This window comes from Vipera ursinii (genome assembly GCF_947247035.1).
Source record: "Vipera ursinii genome assembly, chromosome: 1".
NCBI classification, from domain to species: domain Eukaryota; kingdom Metazoa; phylum Chordata; class Lepidosauria; order Squamata; family Viperidae; genus Vipera; species Vipera ursinii.
In genome coordinates this window covers 294,391,454-294,417,985 of record NC_139512.1, presented here as the reverse complement: position 1 = coordinate 294,417,985, position 26,532 = coordinate 294,391,454, and the positions used below count along the sequence as shown (strand labels likewise).

The window sequence follows — 26,532 nt, the reverse complement described above, 5'->3', positions numbered from 1 at the left end:
GTTGGCACGATATGTTCTCAATTCCCTGCATGTCACCAAGGAACAAATTAGACATATTTAAATATTAAATATTAACAAACTGAGGATAAAATCTTGATGAGATGAGACATGAGATAAAAGTCTCCTCCCCAATATCTGGAGCACATGACAATATATTCACTGCTCACGAATACTAAACATCACTAAATAAATGTCACCTAATACCCAATTTATTAGAATGTAACATTTACTCGAATACTGGCTTCCATAGGTAAAATACTGATTACCAACTCAATTCAAGAATAAGCAACATGATCATAAGCTACTCTCATAGCATGGAACAATATTACTATCCTATATTATGCAAATTCCCTAACTCATTGCCTAAACTGCTTTTTGGTGCAGAGAAAATACTTCTGTCATTGTACTCTCTCCATTACCAGCATTTAGAACCAGAGCAGAAGGCCGTTATTTAGCTCATCCGAGGCCTTCTACAAACTGCTAATCCCAGGGTGCAGCTGTTTCTCAAATGCACTGGCATGAGCAAACTGTAAACGATTTATGGCGCGTGGCAGAAGGACTGCTGGCTTCTCGCATGGGTGTAGTTTCACTTTAAGATCATGTCTGGACTAATGTTTATATTACAGGTTGTCAATCAAGCTGTAAATACTAGATGCAAAATACTCACTGTATCAGCTGGGGCCCTATGACTGCAATCAATCATATCAGAACTTTTTCAACAGTAACTAATATTGGTGGGGGGGAAATATTTAGATTACACTGTTGATCAATTAAACCTGCAAGTCTTTTAAAACTATTAACAAAGTTTTGAACATGTAGTTATTGCTTGATAAACCCACAGATTCATAACATTTATAAATTCCATAAAAATCATACATGATAAATTCCATTTTTTCATATACAGTTCAAAATCATGTTCACATTTTTAAACTGCCTTACTCTTTCCAAAATTATTGGGAACATAACTTTCCAAAATAACCATTAATTATGGTTATTAAACCAAAAGAGAACAATAGGAGGGCAAGTTCTCACCAGGTGCATGAGCCCCACCACTATTGATATTTCTACAATAAATTGTTTAATAAATACATGAACAATGAAACTGGTGATCAAACCTTGGAAAATGACTAAATGTAAGCCAAACTTTGTGAAATCAAAAGATATTTTAATTAAATATATGAAGATTCCTTGGTTTTAAACATTCCAAATTCTTCTCATAGTAATTAAAATGATTTTAAAATCTGCAGTTAGTTTATCTAAAATATTGACATTCCTATTACCCTATTAATTATTTTTACCTGCAATTCACAGACTGGGATTAACCTAGTTGATCATAAAAGGGTCAAATTACACTTCTGTCCCAATAATTTCCAAATAAGCACCACAGAGGTTAATTTATTTATTTATTTATTTAATACTATTTCTATACCGCCCTTCTCCCGAAGGACTCAGGGCGGTGAACAGGGCAAGAATAAAAATACAAATTACAAAAGTTAAAACAAGATTAAATAAATGCCCACATACTAAAATACATCTTTAAAACCTAATAAAATAACAATAGCAACCCCCCCCCAATCCCCTCATCAGGCCAGGCCAGCTTGTTCAAAAAAGTATGTTTTTAGCTCGCGGCGAAAGGAGCGAAGGTCGGGCGCCGTCCGGAGCTCAACCGGTAGCTGGTTCCATAGCTCCGGGGCGCCCACAGAGAAGGATCTCCCCCTGGGGGCCACCAGTCGACATTCTCTGACCGGTGGCACCCTGAGGAGGCCCTCTCTGTGGGAACGCACAGGGCGGAGGGAAGTCGATGCTTGAAATGAAGTAGAATGCTTGAAATGAAGTAGAATTTTGACAAAACAAGAACCAAGCCCTTGCTGTAAGGTAAGACAGGTCTAATGATGATGATGTGCCCTTAGGTTTTTAGACTTTATTACATGAATCCCATAGAAAGACAGAAGTCAATATATATGCTCCATGTTAAAAATGAAAGTGAGGAAAATTAAAACACCCATCGTTTTGGATAACTATCATTTAGATAAAATAAAACCTGCAGCATTGCCCTTCAGATAACCTTCTTAACAATTTCTTAACCTGCTTGAAATATCTCTAAGGTATTAACATGGGAATTCATTATGAATATATTTATTTTTCCCTAATAAACTTACCATCTATTTCTATCAATAATAACCTGAGGCAAACTGTTTAAATATTTACATTACCAAATTCTTTTTTGTTTGGATACTTATTCCAAGATATTTAAAAGAGTTATCTAACATAAGGTTGTACCTTTAACTAATGCTAAGAATTTATTGACATCCACTTTTTGTCTGTACTTGTTTGTGAGATAAAATGAACAAATGAAAGCATTTAATCTTTTCTCTTTGCACTGAGCGAAAGGTTATATGAAACCAAGGGTCATTCCTAATCTTTGTTCAGGTATGATTATAGAGGGGCAGTTACAACTGCTGAAAAACTGCTAAAGCCAAAGAGAAATGTTTCAGAATCTCAGTAATTAAGACACAAGTTTATATATGAAGTATTAGATTTATTTAGGGATATGCAAAATTCATCAATCCAGGAACAAACTGTTCTGAATAATTTCAGAACATTCTGTTTCCAGCTGGATCAAGCCAAAAATTCTTCCAACCATACTGTTCCAAGATGTCTCATGGTTTCCAAAAGTAAATTTTCAGGAGTGCCAGTACTGGTCTTGCTGCAAAATAAAAATGTTTCACTGGCATCTTATGTCAAGAAAGTCTCAGAGGATTCACTTTCAAAACCCATCAAGCCATTTTCCCAGAATGACTTGATGATGCATGTCCTAAGATAAACCAAATTGAAATCACTTGAAAATAAGGCACTGCAAACTAAGACAGAGATTAAATAGTAAGTTCAGTAGTTTACGGTATTTTGAACGCAGGACAATTTATAAGTCAAGACAGTAGAGATTCAAAGAAATTGAGACAGTCACAATATCTTACTTTAAACTCCCATAATAATAATAATAATAATAATAATAATAATAATAATAATAATAATAATAATAATAATAATAATTTAATTTTTATACCGCCCTTCTCCCGAAGGACTCAGGGCGGTGTACAGGGCAATACAATAAAATGCAATATATAAAAATTAAAAGAAATATTAAATACAATAGCCCATTTAAATAGATTAATACAAAATGTTAAAATACCCTAAACCCATCAGACCAGGCCGGCTTGTTCAAATAAATATAAATAAATAACTAACACACTTATAAGAAAGCATGCTTATCCCCCTTTTTCAACAAAAGGGGAAATTTAGTATGTTATGAACAATATTTTAAAGTTTTTTTAAAAAAATAAAAACAACAAAAAAAGAAATAGAACAATAGAGAGGTTATGCGTGTGATTTATTCTAGTCCCCTCCAAAATATTCTCAAATTATCAATTGCCATAATCAAAAATTTGTGATCTCAAATTGATAACATTTAGCATAAAGTGTTAAAATAAATATGATCAGGGAAAGTAATTAAGTGTTCATTTACAGGAACACTTTAAAGCACATGGGGCAAGCTGCTGTACATAAACAGAAAGCAAACCTCACACTCACTAGCACTGATGTTACCTAGTTGGGTAATGAAACATCTGCAAGCAAATAATCAAGCTAGAGAGCACACAGTTCAACCTGGAGCAACATATATTTTCTTCTATTGGAAACATCAATTTAGTTATAGTAACATTCAATGATACGTTATGTTTTAATGCTATTGCTAACTGAAGGATGTTAAAGCAACAACTGGAGAAACATACAAACCAAGTATGTTCAGTGCAATTTCAGGAGCAAATACTGGTAAATCCTATTTAGTATATTATAAGAGTACAATATTGTCTTTGCTAGAGGTAAAATTATGACTATCAATCACATTTTTAAAGTAATAATTAACAGTGTCTTAACTTACCATCTCAGTCAAATAAAAAAAACTTGTAATCTAATAACTAAATGAAATACTGTAGTTATAGGTCATACCCCAAGACAATGACTGCTTCTGTACCCTTTCAACAAACTTCTCTTTGATGTCACCTACTTAAACCAATTCAGGCAAATGTATTTATTGCAAATATTTATCCCACCTTTCCACCTAAAAGGCACTTGATGAAGCCTGAAAATTAGGTACTTGTACAAATTTTCATATTCTACAGAAAAGGAATAACTCTGTTTTGGTATATAAACAATTCCTAACAAAGTTCTTTTTAATTTTGTTTTCCCAAGTCCTTGCTCATTTTTAAATGGTAAAACTAGATTAAACTAAAACCAACAAATCTTCAATTGTTAAACATCTTCCTACTCTCTGGTCATTCTTCTTCAGTCTAATTTAAAGAACCATGTGTAATATATACTTAGGAGATTACATATCCCAAATATATGTCCAGGAAAATAAGTGATTGCAAACACGTCTGTGTGTGCACAATATATAATCTTTGTATTAACATTAACAAAAAATACAAATTCTCATTCTGGACTAGATATGAAGGACTTAACTTTCTAAGCCTTTAAGAGTAAAACTTCAGTTGATTTTTACACAAAAAACCCAAATAAACATAAAATGTAAAATGAAAGGTAGAAAAAGATATTTTTTTTACAGAAAACAAGAAATAAGGAAACGTTCATTAGAATGAATACAATGGCAGAATACTAGAATAACAGAGCTAACAGGGATCTTGGAAGTCTTCTAGTCCAACCCCCTGCTCAGGCAGAAAACCCTATACCATTTCAGACAAATGGTGCCCAACCTCTTCTTAAAAACCTCCAGTGTTGGAGCATCCAAATTTCTGGAGGCAAGTCGTTCCACTGATTAATTGTTCTAACTGTCAGGAAGTTTCTCCTTAGTTCTAGGTTGCTTCTCTCCTTGATTAGTTTCCATCCGTTGCTTCTTGTCCTGCCTTCAGGTGCTTTGGAGAATAGCTGGACTCCCTCTTCTTCATGGCAGCCTCTGGGATATTAGAACACTGCTATCATGTCACCCCTAGTTCTTCTTTCCCTTGGTGGAGCAGTAGGCTAATGCCTCCTTAAGTAACACCAGCTGCCTGCAATTAGTGCAGGTTCGAGTCCCACCAGGCTCAAGGTTGACTCAGCCTTCCATCCTTCTGAGGTAGGTAAAATGAGGACCCAGATTGTTGGGGGCAATAAGCTGACTTTGTAATAATGCCGCTTGGGGGGTGTATGAAAGCCCTAATAAGCAGGCATATATATAGAATGAAGGCTACTGCTAAGCTTGTAAGCCGCCCTGAGTCTTCGGAGAAGGGCGGGATATAAATGGGATTAAAATAAAAAATAAATAAATAAATAAAATTAGACATACTCAATTCCTGCCACCGTTCATCATATGTTTTGGTCTCCATTCCTATAATCATCTTTGTTGCTCTTCTCTGTACTCTGTATTCCTTCTAAAGCAGAAGTCCCCAACCCCTGGTCCAACCCCCAGCATGCCAGAAACTGGGCCACACAAAGAAGCAAAGCCCCATTCACAGGATGCAGACAACCCATGGAAAAACCTCGCTCCATGGAACTGTTCCCTGATGCCCAAAAGGTTGGGGGCCACTGTTCTAGAGTCTCAACATCTTTTTTATATCCTGGTGACCAAAACTGGATGCAGTATTCCATGTAGGTTATTGGGTTACTGAACGACCCATTAATTGTTTCCCTTTGACCCAGGTAAGCAAATGCATGGCCAAGTAACTTCCTACAAATTCAGTACCTTTCCATATTCATAATCAGCTCCCCTCTAGCTCCCTTCAAAATCCAAGAATTTCAGAATGATTTTTAAAAAAAGCCTAAACCATATTTTTGTAGCTCAATTTCCCATGTTTGCCATCAACGTTTTGGTGGCTGCAGAAAAATGATAAAGCACCTTCCCTATCCCTGCTTCAAGTTGTGATTTCAAGAACTTTAGGTACCCTGAACTCACTGCATAAATATGTCCTGAAATGTCCATAACCTTGATGAAATAAAACAAGAAAATAAAAAAGTAAAAATAAAAAATACCACAAAAAAGAAAGGTATATTATTTCAAAATGAATAGTTACAATTCTATTTATAATTATCTAATTGCATTATTATTCAAGTACCTATAAGTTTCTAATACACATACATATAAAACTTTCATGCTTTTTATATGTTTTGATGTTTTTTCATGGTTTTGGTCATTATTTTAAAAAGCAGTAAAAGAATACATTAAAAAAATCATGCATTTGCTATAAAGTCTAAGAGCAAGAATATACATCCTTCAGGTCCTTAAACTAGACATGCAACAAAATGGTTGCAACCTTTGAACAAACACTGGACATTTTCTGATTCAAAATAGTAATTAAGGGGATAGCTGTTTCACTGCCAGCTTCATTTTTTCCTTCTGCTATAATGCTTATTTTATTCAATTACATACTTACCAGAGTTCCTTCTTTGTTATCTTCTTTTGTCCCAACACCCCCGCTACCTTTCCACAGTAGAAATGTAACGGCCTTTAAATCATAATTAGGGCATTTATTTTAGTATAAATTAGACAAAGAAGAATTATATCAAACTAGTACACACTTCTGACTTTCTCAGCCCCCAAGACAGCACAGTTTCAAGATAAATGCCAACTAAAGTTCACTCAAGCCTGCAACGTGGAGTGATGGATGGAAAGATCAAATTCCACATGCTTCTGTGCTTTGGGAGTAAGTAAAAGAATTTCCTTACTGCTTGAACCTGGACAGCCTCCAAGTAGAGAAATGGGCTTGATGGCTTCTTAAAGATGGGGAACATGTTTGCTTTACTCAACACAGGTAAAATTACTTCACCTCTGAAGAGTGAATTTACCACCTCATGGAGACCCATCCCCACAACTTTTTGACAGTGGCAGACTTAACTCAAAAAGTAAACTTTGACAAATCAACCCACAAATCCTTTCAAGTGGTGATTTTTGTCTCTTCATTCAGCAACAGTGGAACCTCAGCAAGCTGTGACTATCTGAGCTCTTGAATCTTATCAAGCACCGCACATACAGAAAAGAAAATGTTCAAATGCAACAACAGCATTAAATATCTCAAGCTGAAAGTAAATCTGGTGGCCTTTTATGTGAAAATTAAATTGTAATCTTATTTTACCTCTGCAAAAACTCCCCTCACCAGAAGTGGATAACAAATCATAAAGCAATTTTTTTATGTTTTACAGTATTCATTTGGTTTGGAGAAAGCAATATTGATCAGAATGAACAATATGACAGCAAAATTCATTTCAGTCAGGAAAAATCTGAGGTTTATGAGACTTCCTAATCAACCCATCTAAACCAAGGTTGAGGAAACACATTAAACAAGAGGCTCTTGGGGCATCTGCTGCTCCCTATTTCTCAACACCTTGAAATAACACCTTGGCAATTAACAGAATTTTCTGTCAACCAAGCAGCTTATCTTTTAATATCTACACACCATTAAACAATTATATTCACTCAAAGCTGTCCTCTTCTTTGCATGTAAAATATTTTCAGAGTATCATATGCAAACCAGCCATAGAATAGATTATCTGAACAGGCACAGAACAAAAATGGTTTGAGTCTTAAAAAAGAGCAGGTGGAAAGAATAGGTGGTGACAAATAATACAAGCCAAAAGGGAACATAAATAAGAGAGCATATGAATAGTGAGAGAAACATATATATACCGGTAATACATAGATGGCATTATAATGGAAGACAGATTTTTTTATAGTACCATTCATCATTAAAGAGGTTAAAAGAAAGCTGCTTGAAAGCATTATTTTGCAAGATATATTACCTCTTACTGGGCAAGTTGCAATACATTTCTACAGTTAATTTCTCTATAGAGGACCTGTTTGTAGGTCAATTGTACAAGTATTCTCAATTTTTCTGTGATGGAAAACAATCCTTAGTAAAGTAAAGTTAAAATAGAGAGCACTGTACTACCTTCCCAGAAGAAGAAAGGAAAAAAGGCAAAAATAGACCTATGCTCTATAGAGATTTCTTATTTGAGTTACTTTATTAGGAGACCACTTCAGCCTCTATGAAAATGACCTTTCTAGAAAACTGTCATTGCAATAGCTTACTTTTGTTAACTATGGAGATAAAGTAATGCCAAGTTCTGCTTAAAGAGAAGAGGCAAATTTAGGCTCTGAATTTGTATGACAAATTCCTACAGAAATACAAAGCGTGAAACAAAAGGACTAGCATATCAACGGCATACAACAGTCTGTAAAATGAGGGAATAAGCGATATTGTGCCAATATCCATATCCTGTATTGTGAAACTTGGCCACTCCAATAAAAGGTAAAATTTAGAATTTTTTATGCAATGGATTATAATATTTTTTTAAAATAAAACATAACAAAAAAGTGATAGAAAAATGTGATTTTTTTCCCAGATCCAAAAGAAATACTCTCAAATACCAATTGCCATGGTCAAAAATTGTGATCTCAAATTGAATACAAAAGGCTTGGAGAAAATTATGAATATAGAAAATAATAAATAACAAAATATAATTTACAGTGTTTGTTTATTGGGTCACATTAAAGGACATAGGGAAAGGATTCCAATGATTCTTTTTTCAATATTCTGTTCATTTGAATACATAATATCAGTTTATTAAAACATAACCAAAGCCCTCCAAAACATCTTAAATAAACCAGAAGTCCCAGGAGCCAAAAAAACAAAAAACCAAAATCAGGAATAATTTACAACATATAGCGTAAAAAGGCTGTAACAGCTACCATGTAGGCCAAACAGGTAGAAGACTAGCAGAACGCCACTATGAACACCAACTAGTAGTCAGAAAACATAATAAAACACCTCTTAATCTCACAACACACAGACAGACTCAACCACAGTTTCAACTGGGACACTGAGCATCTAGAGCACGGGTGTCAAACTCAACTGCATCATGTGATGTGTCGTAACATTTTTTGCCTTTGCAGAGCTGGGGTGGGCATGGCCTGTGCATGACGCATCCAGCCTGCGGGCCGCCAGTTTGACACCCCTGATCTAGAGCAAGTAAAATCCAAGAACACTAGGGAATTCCTGTAAGCTTGGCATTCCAACAAATGAACCAGCAACAAGCACATAGAGATAAAGAACATTTACACACCATCCAAAAGAAGCCTTAAAAAGTTAAAAAGGAAACAAAATGAACACCTCCTCACCAACAATCAACACCCAGATAAGCAGGGATTAACACCAAGATTTACACCAGACAAAAGATGCAATAAACAATACCCTAATCAAAGAACTACCAAGGGGAAAAACCCCTTTTCTTGTATAACAAGTAAACTACTTTATACAAATAGAGAGCAAATCCTACCTCTTTTAGCACTGAAGATGTGCTAGAAGCACTCTGGTAACACAACATTCATAACCAAGTTCAGAGAACACCAAGTACTCCACTACCTATGGAAGTTCCTACAGTTTTCTTGGCAGGTTGTTGTCATTGCCTATTTCCTAGGGCTGAGAGACAAGGACTGGTACAAAGTCAACCAGCTAAGGTGGGACTGGAACTCAGTCTCTAAGTTTCTGGCCTGATGCCTTACACCAAACTGGCTCTCACAACAGAACCATATAAAATATTCAGATTAAGAAATTATCTGCATTACATGGGCTGTTTTCAAGCAAAGCAGAAATAACATTCAACTGAACATGAACATCTCAATCACCACATCTAAGATTACTTTACTACCACGAAAGGTGCATCTTTCATGTGCCGGTATTATCTGTATAACAATTTATCTCTCTCAAAAGATAAATATGCAATATTGAAAACCACAACTCTAAATAAGCTTTTCTCATTTCCTCTCAGTAATGAAACCAAGATTTATTTATTTTTTTGCCTATCAGTTAAACCTCATATGACTTTTTCCCCTTTCATATCTTCAATCAACAACTTCCCTTGCCAGCTATTTTATTCACAACATATTGGTTAAGACAGCATTCACAATTTCATCTTTTTATTTGGATTACATTAATTCCAAATAATTATATTCATAATTACTGCTATATATTTCTAAGCTAAGTATCATTCATAGTATCTGATACATGAAGAATCAAGCATCTCCTCATTCCAACCAACCATAGTATAATTTATAATTAATAGATGCTAAAATGTAGCAATTCACAGTTCATAAAGCCAGCTGAATTTTACAAAGTTGATGCAAGATTCTGAGTTGCTATATCTCTTTATGAAAACAAATAGTTGGGGAAACAAAGGGAAGGAAAAGGGATAAAATGATTTCATGGGACAATGTAATCTAGTATAGATATGGCTCTTATACTGATTACATTTTTCCCTCTCCTGTTCCCCTCTTTCTTCCTAACCATTTTGTTCAATGGGGAAACTTGCAAAGTAGCAATAGTTTTGTAACATTTCATTTGGCCTAAAATAAATTGACCTCTGTAGATTTAGTTTCTGGTGGCCAACAAAGCTACAATTAATTTTTAACTCATACTGTGATTTTCAGCTGAAACTATGTAAAGCATCATTGTTTTTCAATCCATCAACATCAAGATTAAATTCCTGATGCTGGTCTTTGGAAATAGATTATATCTGTTTAAGGAACTGATCCCTTAATTCTGCCTCAGAAATAAATCTATGCCCCATGTTCACAAATCCCTTATTCGTATTCTCAACCCACTGCAGTTGCAATGCAGTTCATCTCCAAATACTATGCAATTTATAAGCATGGAATTGCTTCTGCACAAACAAACAAAAAGCAGAAAGGCACTTTCTCATTTTCTACAATTTAGATGCATCTGTTCTAGACTTGGACAACCATATCTACTGCTGCCTCTATGTGGCCTTTCCATCTTGGCTGAAAGTAGACATCCCCAACTATTGGTGCTTTTTAATCTTGGCAAAAGATAGACTGGTTCTGATCTAATCCCTCTTCAGATTATTCGGACTATGTTAACTCCTACCTTTTCAAACCGTTCCAAGTGACGCTTTGCTCATTAAGAATGGCATTTCTTAGAAAATAGAAAGGATATTAAATTCTCTTTGCATGTTTATCACAAGAAAAAGTACAATATCAAATAATTAAAATAAAAGTAACATAAGTTTTATATAAAGCTCCTTTCTGAATGTTTATATAGTACAGTATTTGTGTAGTATAGTATTAATTATTTGTGGAAAGAAATCTATTTCCTATGTAATAATATTTATTTATTTATTTATTTAATTAAATTTTTATACCGCCCTTCTCCCGAAGGACTCAGGGCAGTGAACAGGGCATATCTTAAAACTACAAAAATACAAAAGTTAAAAAAGAATTAAATTATTGCCCACAATAAAAACAATAAAAAATATATATAAGTATTAAAACCCTAAGTAATTCCCCATCAGGCCAGGCCAGCTTGTTCAAATAAATGGGTCTTTAACCCGCGCCGGAAGGAGCGGAGATCCGGTGCCATCCGGAGCTCAACCGGCAGCTGATTCCACAAAGCCGGAGCGCCCATAGAGAAGGCCCTCCCCCTGGGGGCCACCAGCCAACATTCTCTGACTGGAGGCACCCTGAGGAGGCCCTCTCTGTGGGAACGCACGGGGCGGAGGGGAGTCGACGCCGCCAGCAGGTGGTCCCCGAGGTATTCCGGACCCATGCCATGTAAGGACTTAAAAACCATCACTAAGACCTTGAACCTCACCCGGAAGACAACTGGTAACCAATGCAGCTCGCGGAGCAAAGGTGTAACATGGGAGTACCGGGAAACTCCCAAGACAACTCTCGCGGCCGCATTCTGTACCAGTTGGAGCCTCCGAGTGGTCTTCAAGGGAAGCCCCATGTAGAGAGCATTGCAATAGTCAAGACGAGAGGTCACGAGCACATGAGTGACCGTACACAGGGCATCCCGGTCTAGATAGGGCCGCAACTGCCGCACCAGGCGAACCTGTGCGAAAGCCCCCCTAGTCACGGCTACTACATGATCTTCTAAGGTAAGCCGTGCATCTAGGAGGACTCCCAAGTTGCGAGCCCTATCTACGGGGGGTAAAGACTCACCCCCCCATAGAAAGTGATGGAACATTTTGAATGTCCCGGGATGCCGGAATGTACAGCCACTCAGTCTTGTCAGGGTTGAGTTGAAGTCTGTTCCTCCCCATCCAGACCCGAACCGCCTCCAGGCAACGGGACATCACAGCGAGGGCATCACTGGGGTGATTTGGGGTCGAAATGAAAAGTTGGGTATCATCAGCATATTGATGATACCCAACTCCAAAACCATGAATGATCTCACCCAGCAGTTTCATGTAGATGTTGAACAGGAGAGGCGAGAGAACCGAACCCTGAGGAACTCCACAAACGAGAGAACTAGGGGCCGATCTCTGCCCCCCTGCCAACACCGACTGCGAACGTCCCAGGAGATAGGAGGAGAACCACCGAAGAACTGTGCCTCCCACTCCCAATCCCCTGAGACGCCGCAGCAGGATACCATGGTCGATGGTATCGAAAGCCGCTGAGAGGTCTAATAGGACTAGGACAGAGGAATATCCCCTATCCCGGGCCCTCCAGAGATCATTCACCAGAGCGACCAATGCCGTCTCCGTGCTGTACCCGGGCCTGAAACCCGATTGGTACGGGTCCAGATAATCCGCTTCATTCAGGACCAGAGGGAGCTGATGCGCCACCACACTCTCAACAACCTTCGCAAGAAAGCGAAGGTTGGAGACTGGACGAAAGTTGTTCAAGACAGCTGGGTCCAAGGCAGGCTTCTTGAGGAGAGGTCTCACCACCGCCTCCTTCAAGACGGTGGGGAAATTACCCTCACTCAAAGAAGCAGATATCACCGCCTGGAACCAGCCTCGGGTCCTCTCCCTAGCTGCATAAACCAGCCAGGAAGGGCACAGATCCAATAAACATGTGGTGGAGCTCAACCTCCCCATAATCCTGTCCACTTCATCAGGGGTCACAGAATCAAACTCCTCCCAGATAACATTGACAAGACCGCCCGTGTCCTGATCGTCAGACTCTGCCCAGCTGGAGTCCAAACCGGTCCGAATCCGAGCGATTTTATCCGACAGATGTTGACCAAACTCCTCGGCACGACCCTGCAAGGGATCCTCCCTCACCTCCTGATTAAGGAGGGAGCGAGTCACCCTAAACAGGGCGGCCGGGCGATTATCTGCGGACGCGATGAGGGCAGAGAAGTAATTGCACCTCGCTGCCCTCATCGCTGCGAGATAAGACCTAATATAGGTTCTTAACTGCAACCGGTCGGATTCGGATCGGCTGGACCTCCAGCAGCTCTCTAGGCCCCGTAAGCATAGTAAGCCATTGTTTGTTCAAATATGATATCCATGTCTGAATATACTCACAGCATAGCACACCAAACATCTTTTGATATGCTGTGTGAATTCAGATTCTAAGGGTATGTATAAATTAGTTATACATATTAAGTTTTTCTTTAAACAAGCAATTTAAATAATGTATCACTTATAACTGAGGCAAAACATTTTCTTAACTTTGTGTTCCATAATTCATTCAAAAATATATTTTTAAAAATAGCAAGCCAGTGAGAATAACAGGATCAAAGTTTCCTAAGTCTTAACTTTCCATTAATATACAGAAAACCATCCTGCAAAATAATAAATCATGCATGACAAACTAAATATGATAAATAATGTGCAGATAAATAGAAAAGTTGAATCTAAATTTCAAATTATAAACAAAGGAGTGCATTTAGAGGAATAGGCTATTTCCAGCATGTTGGCAGATAAATTATTTTCTGAATTAAAAGGAGTTGGTTTTTCAGTTAATTCAGAAGCATATTCCCATATCCAGTTATAGCATCATTTTACTTCACACCACATTCCACACTATTTTTGATTCAATTTTATTGCGAGGCTTATTTATTTCGACAATACATGTGTTTGGCATAGTTGCACAATATGGAGCCATAGTGGTGCAGTGGTTAGAATACAGTAATTCAGGGTAATTCTGCCTACTGCCAGGAGTTCGATCCTGACTGACTGAAAGTTGATTCAGCCTTCCATCCTTCCATATTGTTGGAGACAATATGCTGACACTGTAAACCACTTAGAGTGTTGTAAAGCACTATGAAGCAATATATGTGCTATCACTATTGCTATGCTAACTCATGTTAATAAAGTAAACACTGGTTTATTGAATCATGTGCGTCAACATGACACTCTGAATATAAACTACCAAATTGGACACACTAGACTAAAATGTAGCTATCTGGTTTCAGTCCATAGTGTAAACCTAGATAATATAAACACTGTAACCCTATACTTGTTCTGGATAAACTCAATCCATTTTCTCCATTCCATAATATAGCGTTCTTGCGAGTGATCTTTCAAATAGGCCGAAATCTTCGCCATCTCTGCCAGGTCGGAAACCTTTAAAGTCCACTCTTCTATGGTCGGCAGTTCCTCTTTCTTCCAATACTGACCTATCAAAAGTCTTGCTGCCGTAATTAAATTCAACATCAACTTGGTGTCCACAACTGTAACATCTGTAATTATTCCCAACAAAAAAAGTTGCGGACAAAACTTTATCCTCTGTTTAAAAATCTTCTGCATGTTCCACCAGACTTTTATCCAAAAAGCCTTAACCTTTTTACAAGTCCACCATATGTGAAAATATGTTGCGTCTTCATCACCGCACCTCCAACATTTAGGCTGATAATTCGGATACATACTTGCAAGCTTTTTAGGATCTAAATGCCATCTATAAAACATTTTGTAAAAATTCTCTCTTAGATTTTGAGCTTGTGTAAATTTTACGTTCCTCACCCAAATCTTTTCCCACGTGTCCATTGTGATAACTTCCTGAATGTTTTGGGCCCATTTTATCATACAATCCTTAACAAGTTCTGTTTCTGAATCAATCTCTATCAATGCAAGATATATCCGTTTAATATGTGCTGGTCCCTGATTTCTAATTTGCTTTATCAAATTTTCATCAGTCATTGTAAAACCATTTTTCTGGTCTTCTTTCCACCTGGCCCGTAACTGAGTATATTGAAACCAATTTTGAACAACCTCCTCTTCTCGCAAGAGGCTATATGATTTCAAACACCAGACATTTCTTTCCAAGCTTAGGATCTCCTTGTACGTAGTCACATCATGTTTGAAACCAGCATGTATATTTTCTATTGCGTGTTTTGGAAGTTTCATGTAGCATTTGAATAAGTCTTCTTTCTTTTTTTTCTTTTTCTATTTTAGTTTCTTTATATATATTTAATATTACTAAGGTTTGTTTTATCCTATATAAGCTAGAGAGTGATGGATTTTAGAGTTTATAGTTGTTAGTATATGGTTGTTTATGATTGTTTTTTTTATATATACCTTGTATTTAGCTCTGGGAAGTGGGGGGGGGAGGGGGGGAGGGGGGAGAGGTAGGGGGGGAGGGAGAAGGGAGGGGGAGGGGGGATTTTTAAAGAAAAATTGTATGCTAAAACTTTTTAATAATATATATATATATATATATATATATATATATATATATATATATATATATATATATATATATATATATAAACACTGTAACCCATGAATAGACGTGTTGGGCAAATGCAGCTTTTATTCTATGTCTTTATTCCCTTCACAAAAGGGAATAAACGATTTTATTTTTGGTGAGACAAAATCTATATTCAGAATCCATGTTTAAATGAATCAGTTTTCATTGAATAAACCCAATTACATGGGTTCATATGATCAGTTCATAAACTGAACCAGAAAAGTTACTCCAGTTCTTGAGTTTGCACAGCACACTAAGCTGCAATATAACAAATCATATTCTTGCATAACACAACTACACTGGCACTGGAGAGAATCCAAAGGATCCAGAGATGAAAATATTGAATCAATATATTGACTCAGATGTTTCAAGTTTGCTAAGGGTATGCACGTACACAGTATTTCTACACAACACACAGTTCAATTACTAGCTTAATCCTGGGAAATTATAGCTCAAATTAATCTAAGCTACAAAATTCACTGAAAGATTTTGTATCAGTTGCTCCTTCTCGCCCAATCTACCTTGAGGACTGCTACAAATAAATAATGGAGAAAAGGAGGCATGCGATTTTAAGCGTCTTGGAAGTTTGACAGAACGTAAACGCAATTTGTAAAAACATCCTCTACACTTCGACATATCGGCGTTAAAGATAACCAAGCGAGGATTTCCAGCCAAATTAAAACATCACCGTGGCAGGACCCTTGCTCCTTTCTCTACCAATTACCCCTTCTCTAAACAGCCTTCTCCATATTGAACCTGCATCGCAATGCACCGCTCGTTCTCGGCGGAAGAGAATACCGTTCTCCTTATCGTACCTGACCCCAACTGCCCTCGCGATTCACAAAGCCAACCAATTCCCGCAGAAACCACCCGCCCCGCCACTCGCTCGCAGGAAGACACGGGAGCAAAGGCAGGCGCTGGCGCCAAGTCTGAACGGGTGGGCGGAATTGCACGAAGTCCACCCCAGAGATTGGGCTACGTAAGTTCCCTCCCACCCACCCACCCCGATCCCCGTGTGGGCTATATTTGAGCACAGGCTGCTTCGGGATGGTACCTTGCCTGGGAGGGCGAACTTCAGCTGCAGCCTGCGGTTACAGCCACAAAGCCAGACCGTCTCCGGGACCGGGAGGCGAAGGCGAGACAGCGCTAGTTCCCGCCCCTTTCCACTCCCACCCGGGCGGTTCATTAGCAGGCAGCTCCGAGGGGTAGAGATGACTATTACCTCCACGGGATCAGGCTCCCGAGGCGAGGGTGAGCAGCCTCCGAGCAAGCTCTGGGCGACGAGCAGCGAAGACCCACGCAGTTCGTCTAACTCTCAGGAGTTTGTTGCTCGCTCACTCGCTCGCTCGTCCTCTGGGCGACGGGGAGGCTCCTGCCCGCTCCCAGTCGAGCTGGAGGACCGGATTCCCGCTTCGTCGCTCCGGCTCGAGCCGTAGCATTTCAAATCTCCGGCAAACTTTTGCTTTTTTTTCCCCCCTCCCACCCCACCGCCCGCTGCCCCTCTCGGCCCGGACCCTCCCGCTCAGCTCAGGCCGCCATTTTGCCGCGGGGCACGCCGGATAATCCGGCGGAATCCCCACGTAGCGGCGTGGTTGCATCATCACCAAAAAGAGCCGGAGAAAGCGAGAGGGAGGAGGAGGAGGCTGCTCTGGCGTCGGGAGGGTTGCCATGGCATTTTGGAAAACCGGAGGGCGGGGGGGGGAGGTGTGAGGGACGCGAGGTGGTCCTTAGGCGTCTCTGCGGTGTCTGGGCTGCCCTTCTGCCGCGTGGTCTTCATCCCGAAGGAAAGTCTCGAGGGATGGAAAGGGGCTTCCTTTGGAACGCGAGGAGGGCTGGAGCCAGAAACTGCAACCCCTTGTACTCCGTTTGCAATAAAACGTGGCCTATCTGGGATGCACTATTAAAACGTTTTAAAGTAGTGAGTTTCTCAAACCCGCAGGCACTCGTTGCCGAAGGAAGTGAGTTTTCCGCAGAAGGCGACAAACTTAGTGGTGGGTGTGTTGCTGGAGGGGGGGGAGGCCTGGTGACTTTAAAAGATAACCATACTGAAGCCCACTTTTTCACATGGATAAAGCATTGATTATGTGCCATCAAACTGAGGTCAGCTTTTAGCAATTGCATATTATCCCAAGGATAACCTGTCCCAAAATGGCACTTCAAATCTATCACCCAGTGGCTTTATTAACTGAATCCATCCACTTTTCGCTGCTTATCTTGTTTACTTTACTTTGCTTTACTTTACCTTTTCCAGCAATACAGATTTATCCAGAAAACAGCCTTTGCATAATGTCCCCAAAATTTGAACCTGCTCATTTATGCTTTAACTGAGAACTCTGGACTGATTTGTTAAATAATCGGCTTTATTATTGTATTCTTGGTGGACTTTCCCTAACACCAATGTTCAAAAGTGTATAAAATATTACCATTTGGCAAAATACACATCCAGACCCTTATAAAGGCAAAATCGTGTTGGGGTGGGGAGAGATGATGAAAGATGCATTGTACCATTATAGTGCAATCTATTGCCCTTTTGGACTTATGAACAAGTTGATACAAATACAAAAGGATGGAATTGGTAGGGAGATAACATGCTATCTTTTTGGCTTTGTTCTGGTTAGGAACAAATATCTCAGGACTGTATTCATAGGCCAGAGATTTCAAATTGAAATTGTCAAGAGTAGTTCACCCAACACAGAAATCTTTGCATATCTTGATGCAAAATATCATAGTAAGTCAAAAACCTGGATTACCCAAGTATGCTATTAAACATAGTGTATTACATTAAAATATTGTAATGTAATGTGAAACAGAGTTCCAAACAGAACTACAGAGTTCCAAAACAGAACTACAGAACACCCCATTTCCTTTGTTAATAACAAAAGGAACAATATTTGGTTTTATCACTGGGTTCATAGTAATATTTCTTCAATATCATACTGTATCTAGGTTGGTATGAGATAGCAGGCCTGTATTATTAAGAGCTAGCTGGCCAAATCTTGCTTTCTGCTCTCTCCTTGCTGAACAGAAAGATCTCTTTTGGCTTTTTCTGAGTCATTTCCCCTTCTGTCCCCTTCCCTGCAAAGTTCATCCCTCTTTTACCCAGCAGAGCAGCATTCAGACAGTCTTCCTCTTTGGCCATCTTCCTTTCCTCAAGTAGGCCCAACCTGTTTCCTCTAGCCAAGCCACACATTTCCTTTGCCTACAAAACCAGCACTGCCTCAGCAGCAACCCCTACCACTACATGCAAGGTTGGATAGGTGTATGGTTCAGTGTGAAAGGCATTGAGATATTAAATGCCTGATCCAACTAAAGAGGCCCTGAATTTGTCAGGTAACACTGCAGCCGTACCATTCCTCTGGAATACCTCCTGTGGCCCAACCTTTTTGTCATGGTGAACAGTGCCCTAGTTTCATAGGAAGCAACTTCAGCACTTACCAAGTATTGTTGTGACCCAAAGATAGTTATTTGGAGGAGTTTGACCTCTGCTCAAAGCTATAATGTTTTTTGTTTGGCTTATGGTGTTGCACATACTGTAGCAAACTCTGGTTGGCTTACAACCAAAGATTAAACAATAAAAATATTAAAATCAAATATTAACCTGGCACAATCATTAAATTTTCAAATACAGTTCACCACTAAGTCCTCTATCAATTTCACCTTATCCCAGGGCTTGGGGGAGAAAGCCATGTCAAGTGTTTTTTCAGAAAGCTAAAAAGGTAGGGGGGCTGCCATGGAAAAAGAACACTTCCTAATTCCCATAAGATGACAATGTTTAAGGGGAGGGACAAGGAGTGTGCCCACCCTATCTGAACTGGTAGGACCAGCAAATGTGCTTAGGGAGATATGATTCCACAGATAGTCTGGTCCAGTGCCATATAGGACTTTAAAAATAATATCCAGCACCTTGAATTTCACCCAGAAGGAAACTGGGAGCCAGTACAGCTTGCACAACTAGGTGTAATGTGGGTAAATATAGGAGCACCCATCACTGTGCATGCCATTACATTCTGGACCAGTTATAATTTTGGGCAGTCTTCAAGGTAGTCCCATGTAGGGGGTGTTGGAGTAGTCCAAACTGGAAGTGACCAAGGCATGAGTGGAGCAGTGGGCTAATGCCTCCTTAAGTAACACCAGCTGCCTGCAATTAGTGCAGGTTTGCATCCCACCAGGCTCAAGGTTGACTCAGCCTTCCATCCTTCCGAGGTGGGTAAAATGAGGACCCAGATTGTTGGGGGCAATTAAGCTGACTTTGTAATAATGCCGCTTGGGGGTTGTGTGAAAGCCCTAATAAGCAGGCATATACATAGAATGAAGGCTACTGCTAAGTTTGTAAGCCGCCCTGAGTCTTCGGAGAAGGGCGGGATATAAATGGAATTAAAATAAATAAATAAATAAATGAGTGAGTGATCCTGAACAAGCCTCCCAGTCCAGAAATTTATGCTTTTGCTTTACAAATAAGAAAATTGCAAAAATGCATATTCTGATATAATTATATAAAATTAAAAAGTATATGTAAATTTATTTAAAAAAAACAATTCAACTGCCATATTTTTTCATAGGAATACAAAAGAATGTATTATACCATTTTTATGGTAAAACTTAAAGAACCCCTAAAAGATTTAGCTTTCTAAAATAGAAAATAAAGCTTTCTAAAATAAAGGTCTATCCTATATAATGAAGGGTGTATAGTCGTTCTGTTGTGTGAGTTTATTCAATTGTGGCTTAGTTAATAAACCCTGGTTAAGCAAAGTGTACAAAAATGGTACAAGCTTTAAGAAAATGTTCATAAAAGGCAGGTGCATTTTTCATTAAAATTAAAGAGACTAATTTCCAGATACATATTTTTCTAAAAAACCAGGATGTGGACATCATGAATTCGTCTAGCCAATTAGGAATCATTAGCAGAATTATTAGAAACAAGTTGTGTCAGCTTGGGGGATGTCTTAACTCAAACTCCAAGAAGCTCCTTATAAAACCTTAGTAAGACCACACCTGGAATACTGCATCCAATTTTGGTTAACACATTACAAAAAATATGTTAAAACTTTGGAAAATGTGCAGAGAAGAGCAACTAAAATGACCTGGAGACTAAAGTATATGAAGAACTCTTGCAGGAATTGGATATGGCTAGTCTAGAGAAAAGAAGGACTAGGGTGACATGATAGCAGTATCCCGGTATTTGAGGAGGTGCCACAAAGAAGAGGGAGTCAACTTATTTTCCAAAGCACCAGAAGGCAAGACAAAAAATAATGGATGGAAACTAATCAAGGAGAGAAGCAACCTGCAATTAAGGAAAAACTTCCTAACAGTGAGAACAATTAACCAGTGGAACACCTTGCTTTCAAGAGTTGTGAGTGCTTCATCACTGGAGGTTTTTAAGAAGAGACTGGATAGCCATTTGTCTGGAATCCTGTAGAGTGTCTTGCTTGAGCAGGGGGTTGGGCTAGAAGACCTCCAAGGTCCCTTCCAGCTCTATTCTGATTGATTGAAAACCCTGGCATCAGCATTAGACCTGCAGTTTGTCATGAATGGTGCAAATGTTCACACTGTAATGGGCCCAAACACTCGGGGTGCTTGTTCTTAGCTTCAAGAAGCTACGATGTCTGCGATTATTTAAAAATAATTCTGTAATTCCTTTACAATAAAAAGTAAATATAAGATAACAGCTTGTAGTACACAGACAGCAAGGAACAAGTGGATTCATTTGTCATGCTAAGCTATAATTTGGCTACACATGGCTTATTGAATAAACCACAGTTGATGCAATTAAAATAACATTAGGGTAGCAAATGTGTTTTGTTTAATTTTGACTTAGTGTACTGTACAGACATGGCTATTATTGGAAAAGTAACAACAGAAGGGGAGTTAAATTTTACAATGACAAATGCTTGTGTAGCAGACAATTATCTTCTGTTTTTGAATTGGTTGCTGTTACAACTTAACACCTCTTTAATGAGTTACAGGAAGGGAGGGCAAATTACCTCAACAACAGTCTTTTGAAATCTCTATTATGTTTTGTGCTATTCTGAGCATAATGGTGAATGTACAAAATGTTTTCAGGAACCCTGTCATGTTTTGTCTCTTCTGTAATTCTTCTAGTGAACAAATAAAAAAAGATGTAAATGTGGTAAACATGTACTGAATTTTGAGGCTAACATAGATATGCATTTCCATGGCTGAGAGAAAACTACAGCACTTATAGCAATAGAAGTGTCCTTTTTCTGTTATGCAACCAATTGCCCAGAATATCACCTCTGAGTGATATAAGTAATAAAAGACAGTGATCAACCTGTCTTATATCAACTTAGGCACTTGTAACCCAGTACTTTCAAAAGACTTAGTAGAGCAACAAACTGCAGGACATCAGGCTTTATGTTCTGGAGGCAATGCATAGCTAGTTACTATGGTAACAGGTATATTACAAAGGACTGTTCTAATTTATGATGGTGCAAAAGCAGAAAAGAAAACTATTGGTAAAACACAAAGAAATGCAGTAGAAAAAAACTGAAAGAAGGTTGTGTTTATAAAATAAGAGAACACAGACCAACGCATGATTGGCATCAAGGTTTGTTGAAGGTTTTTTTTGGCAGTTCTGTGGATTATTCTCAATATAATGCTCTCTACTGTTTGAATCTAGATCACATTACAGAACATACTCTTCATTATTAACTATTGCAGTTATGTTCAAATCTTTCTATTTTGAACAACATACAGTTATTTCATCAATCCCCCTATTATAATACTGAATGGTTTTGCATTACACTAATCATGGTTTGAACCATGTTTTATTTAACCTGCCATAGCACACAACATAGCCCAAGGAAAGTATACTATAGTTTATTGCAGCATATAAACCCAGGCAATGCTAGCCAAGTTAGGCTGAAATATAATTGGCTTTATGTCAATCAGTAAGCTTCACGAAGCAGGCAGGATTTGAACCAGCAAGGCTGACACTAAACAGCCATTGGCTTTCCAGGTATTACCAGTACAACTATGTTTGTAACATATTAATTGTATAAAGTTAAAATAATATAATGTACCGTATATATAAATTAGTACGGGGAAGGTGGTCTACATTGTAATACAAAACTAGAGAAGCATAAAATTGTTTGGATAGCACATAAAGTTAACCTTCTTCAATACATGCTCCTGAAGATTCAAAACCCAGTAACAAATTGTGATGCGATGTACAATGAAAAGAAAAAACAACAACAACTTGTCAACAGGATCCTATTTGTATGGCCTTGGAATTGTGCAATGGAAGAAACACTAGGGAATTTATACTCTTGCTGGAAAGCCAGTGCTGCATTGGATCATACATCAGCAGCAGATATTTCAAGAAAGGCCCTCAATACTTTGCCCTCCATAAATTCTCTGAATCTTCTCTCTGTGCTGGAGTCAGATAACAAACAGAAAGACAATGACTCCAAGAATCCAGGCTGTCCATCTGCTCTGCACTTCCAGATTCTTGCTTCTCTAGCGCCAGCTGATGAAATTTTCATAGCTGTAGTGAGGTTTCTCATTTCCAGCAGGCTGTGTTGCCTTGAAGCTTTCACAGTTGTGCCCTGTTCAGGTTTCCATGGGTGTCTGTCCTAGGTGACAATGATAGGAGCCATTTGCTCTCTTAACAGTCCTCTTAAAGCTCAGGATTTCAAAGCGAATGACACATTAACACGTTATAAGAGATTAAGAACCTCTTTTACAGACTTTCTGAATTGTGCTTCATGTAGTTAGGGGTCACACCTTTTAAATTCAACCTTATTATGTCCAAGGACAAACAGAAAATCTCCTTTCCACAGAAACTTTGGGCATACCACATCTGTTGTTTCTCTTTGTTGGTGACACGTTGTCATGTACTTGGATTTTGTAAACTATATGAAGATAAATATGGCCTAGCTAGGGATGGACAATTATTTGGTAATCAAAATTCCCACATATTTTGGAGGGGGCAGTCAAAATTATGATATATTGGACAATGATATTATGATGTCACCAAAGGTGGTATGGCAAGATTTTTATAGTGGACTTTTTAAAAAATAGGTTACAATTTTTTGTGATTTCAACCCAAAAGAAAACTTATTGAACTTTAAAAAAAACTATTTAAAATTGAAATCTCTTTCTTGAAATTTGTCATTAAAATTTAGTTGCCCCATTTCAGATTATTCATCTTCAATCTAAGATATGGAATATTCAGTTTTCTCCAGGCTTATGCCCTTCTAGATGTATTGGGTCTGTACCTCCCAGAATTCCCATTGGTGTGATCCTATTATAAGAATATTATGAGTTATAGTGCACCCTGATTTCAGTACTGCTTGGCTATACTATAGTTCATGTGCAATCCAGAGATTTAGACTAGGTGGCATTGCTATACTACTTAAGTCAAACAATATCATAGCAAAGGAGTGTAAATAGCTGACAATAGAATTCTCGAAGAATTTCAGTTCTTACCTCTGAGACAATTACCAGATAAACCCTCCTTTCTATTTTCAAATGAAAATCCAAGGCTATAATTCACTAGACTAGACTATGAATTTCTTGTCCTTGACTTTCTTTAAATGAAACAGATATAGTAAAAAGATGATGTACTGGATGCTGATGTTCATTATGCAACATTATATTTAGTAATATAAGCAATATTAATATAGTGTTGCTTCTTCCTAATATCAGTTGCTTATTAAATCCTCTCAGAATAACAGAATAGCAGAGTTGAAAGGGACCTTGGAGGTCTTCTAGTCCAAACCCTTACTCAAGAGGAAACCCTATACCATTTCAGACAAATGGTTGTCCAATCTCTTCTTAAAAACCTCCAGTACTGGAGCACCCACAACATCTGGAGGCAGGTTGTTCCACTGATTATTGTTCTCACTGTCAGGAAATTTCTCCTTAGTTCTATGTTGCTTCTCTTCTTGATTAGTTTCCATCCATTGCTTCTTGTCCTGCCTTCAGGTGCTTTGGAGAATAGCTTGACTCCCTCTTCCTTGTGGCAGCCCCTTAGATATTGGAATACTGCTATTATGTCAGCTCTAGACCTTCTTTTCATTAAATTAGACACGCCCAATTCTTGCAACCATTTTCCATATGGTTTAGCCTCCAGCCCCCTAATCATCTTTGTTGTTCTTCTCTGCACTCTTTCTAGAGTCTCAACATCTTTTTTATGTCATGGCAACTAAAACTGGATGCAGTATTCCAAGTGTGGTCTTACTAAGGCTTTATAAAATGCTATTAACACTTCATGTGCTCTTGATTCTATCTCTCTGGTGGTGCAACCTAGGACTGTGTTGGCTTTTTTGCCAGCTGCAGCACACTGCTGGCTCATATTTAAATAATTGTTCACTAGGATTCCAAGATCCTTCCTGCAATTACTACTATTGAGCAGGTGCTACCAATTCTCTACCTGTGCATTTGGTTTTTCTTGCCTAAATGTAGAACTTTACTTTCCTCACCACTGTGTTTCATTTTGTTAAAGAGGACCCAGTGTTCAAGTCTGCCAAGATCACGTTTAATGAACAAGCATAAAGTAAGTTAACAGTTTTTCATAAACTACTTTAAAAGGACTCTGGTAGATATTGAAATCTATGCTGAAGAACTCTGTAAATATATGATAGATGCTGTTAAATAGCTGAATTTACAATCCTTAAACCAGGGGTGTCAAACTGCCGGCCAGTGGGATGCCCACCCCATTGCCAACAATGGCAAAACTTCTCCCTATACGTTGTGTGATGTCACATGATATCGCGAGTTTGACATGTCTGCCTTAAAGAGTAGAATATTTTAAAAATAATTTTCACGAAGCACCATTTTCTATAGAAGGGTCCACTGAAAGGCCATGTACAAAAACATTAATCTTTCTGTTTCCACAGTCCTGATTACTGATTGACTGGCTTCCCTTGACCCAGTGTTAATTGACGGGAAGAAACTTGGGACAGGTTGCCTTTTGATCAGGAAGCGTTATCAGAACCCTTGTCAAAGTCACAACCATGCCATTCCTAATTGGAAACTGGATCTACATACAAAGGCCCAGGAAGATCAAACTGTTACCAGAGCAAGACAATCTATGTCAAAGGTTGCAGACTTTGGCCTTTACAGTATTATATTGCAACAAGTTGTTATTTATTTAATTGTTATAAGTTTCCATTAAAGAGTGGAATGCTGCTTATGTCGTTATGCCTTAGGCATAAAAAGTCTTGATGCGTTCCCAAGACAATTATAGAGAACTGATATATACAGTAAACTGAGAGTTAAGTCAAATTTCCAGTTTGAGACAGCATTGCCAGAAAATGAGACTTGAGACATATTTTGGTCTCAGGAAGAGCAGGAAACGTTTTAAAAATGTTCAGGAAAATATAAATGGAATTGTATCTCTTGGTGCAATGCTTCCAAGGCTGTACTGAGAAGCGAGATTGAAATGGCTAGTAAATGCAAAACCAAAATATTCACCATATGTTTTCCTGTCTCAGGAAGTGATATTGCATTCCAAAATATGAAATCCTATGCTAAAAACACCCCCTGCCCTGCAATTTGAAATCTTTCATAATCTAAATCAGGAATAGTCAATCTTTGATCTGATGTAGGCCAGTGTGATTTCTATGTAGCCTTCTAGCTTCTAACAATTTTGCCATTGAATTTGGCAGCAAAGTTAAAAATCTTCTCAAAATCAAGATTGGAGATCAGTGTGGGAGGCCTCTGGGGGGCAAATCATTTCAGCTAAGCAGCTTCTTCATTAAACTGGCCCAAAATCATACCCATGAATCTCAGCTAATTTACTACCTAATTTCAAAATGGCTTGATTTTGATGGGGGAAACGGGTTAAAATCCTTTAAAGAATAGAATCTTAGAAGTTTGCCTCACAGGTCCAGCTTGCTTCTGTTTCCATTTCTCGATTCCCCTAAAAAGTACAGGGTGGGTGTGTGTTTTTATCTTGTAGTGTTCAACTGGTCAGTGGAATCAGTTCAGGCTCCAGACTTTGGGAAAGTGTCTCACTTCTGATTTAAATTATTGTGCTAGAAAATGATAAAATTGTCACCTCTTGGAACATTATCTGGTCTGAT

The 26,532-nt window shown here is 38.4% G+C and overlaps 1 protein-coding gene across 2 annotated transcripts in view; it reads right to left on the bottom strand.

Moving 5' to 3' along the window:
- TJAP1 (tight junction associated protein 1) overlaps positions 1-17,082 on the bottom strand; it is a 62,554-nt gene extending 45,472 nt beyond the window's left edge. For both annotated transcript variants that reach the window (XM_083357432.1, XM_083357433.1), the window contains exon 1: positions 16,707-17,082. The gene's annotated coding sequence lies outside the window, so the exon portion shown is untranslated. The remainder of the gene's footprint in view (positions 1-16,706) is intronic.
- Between the last annotated feature and the right edge of the window lie 9,450 nt (positions 17,083-26,532).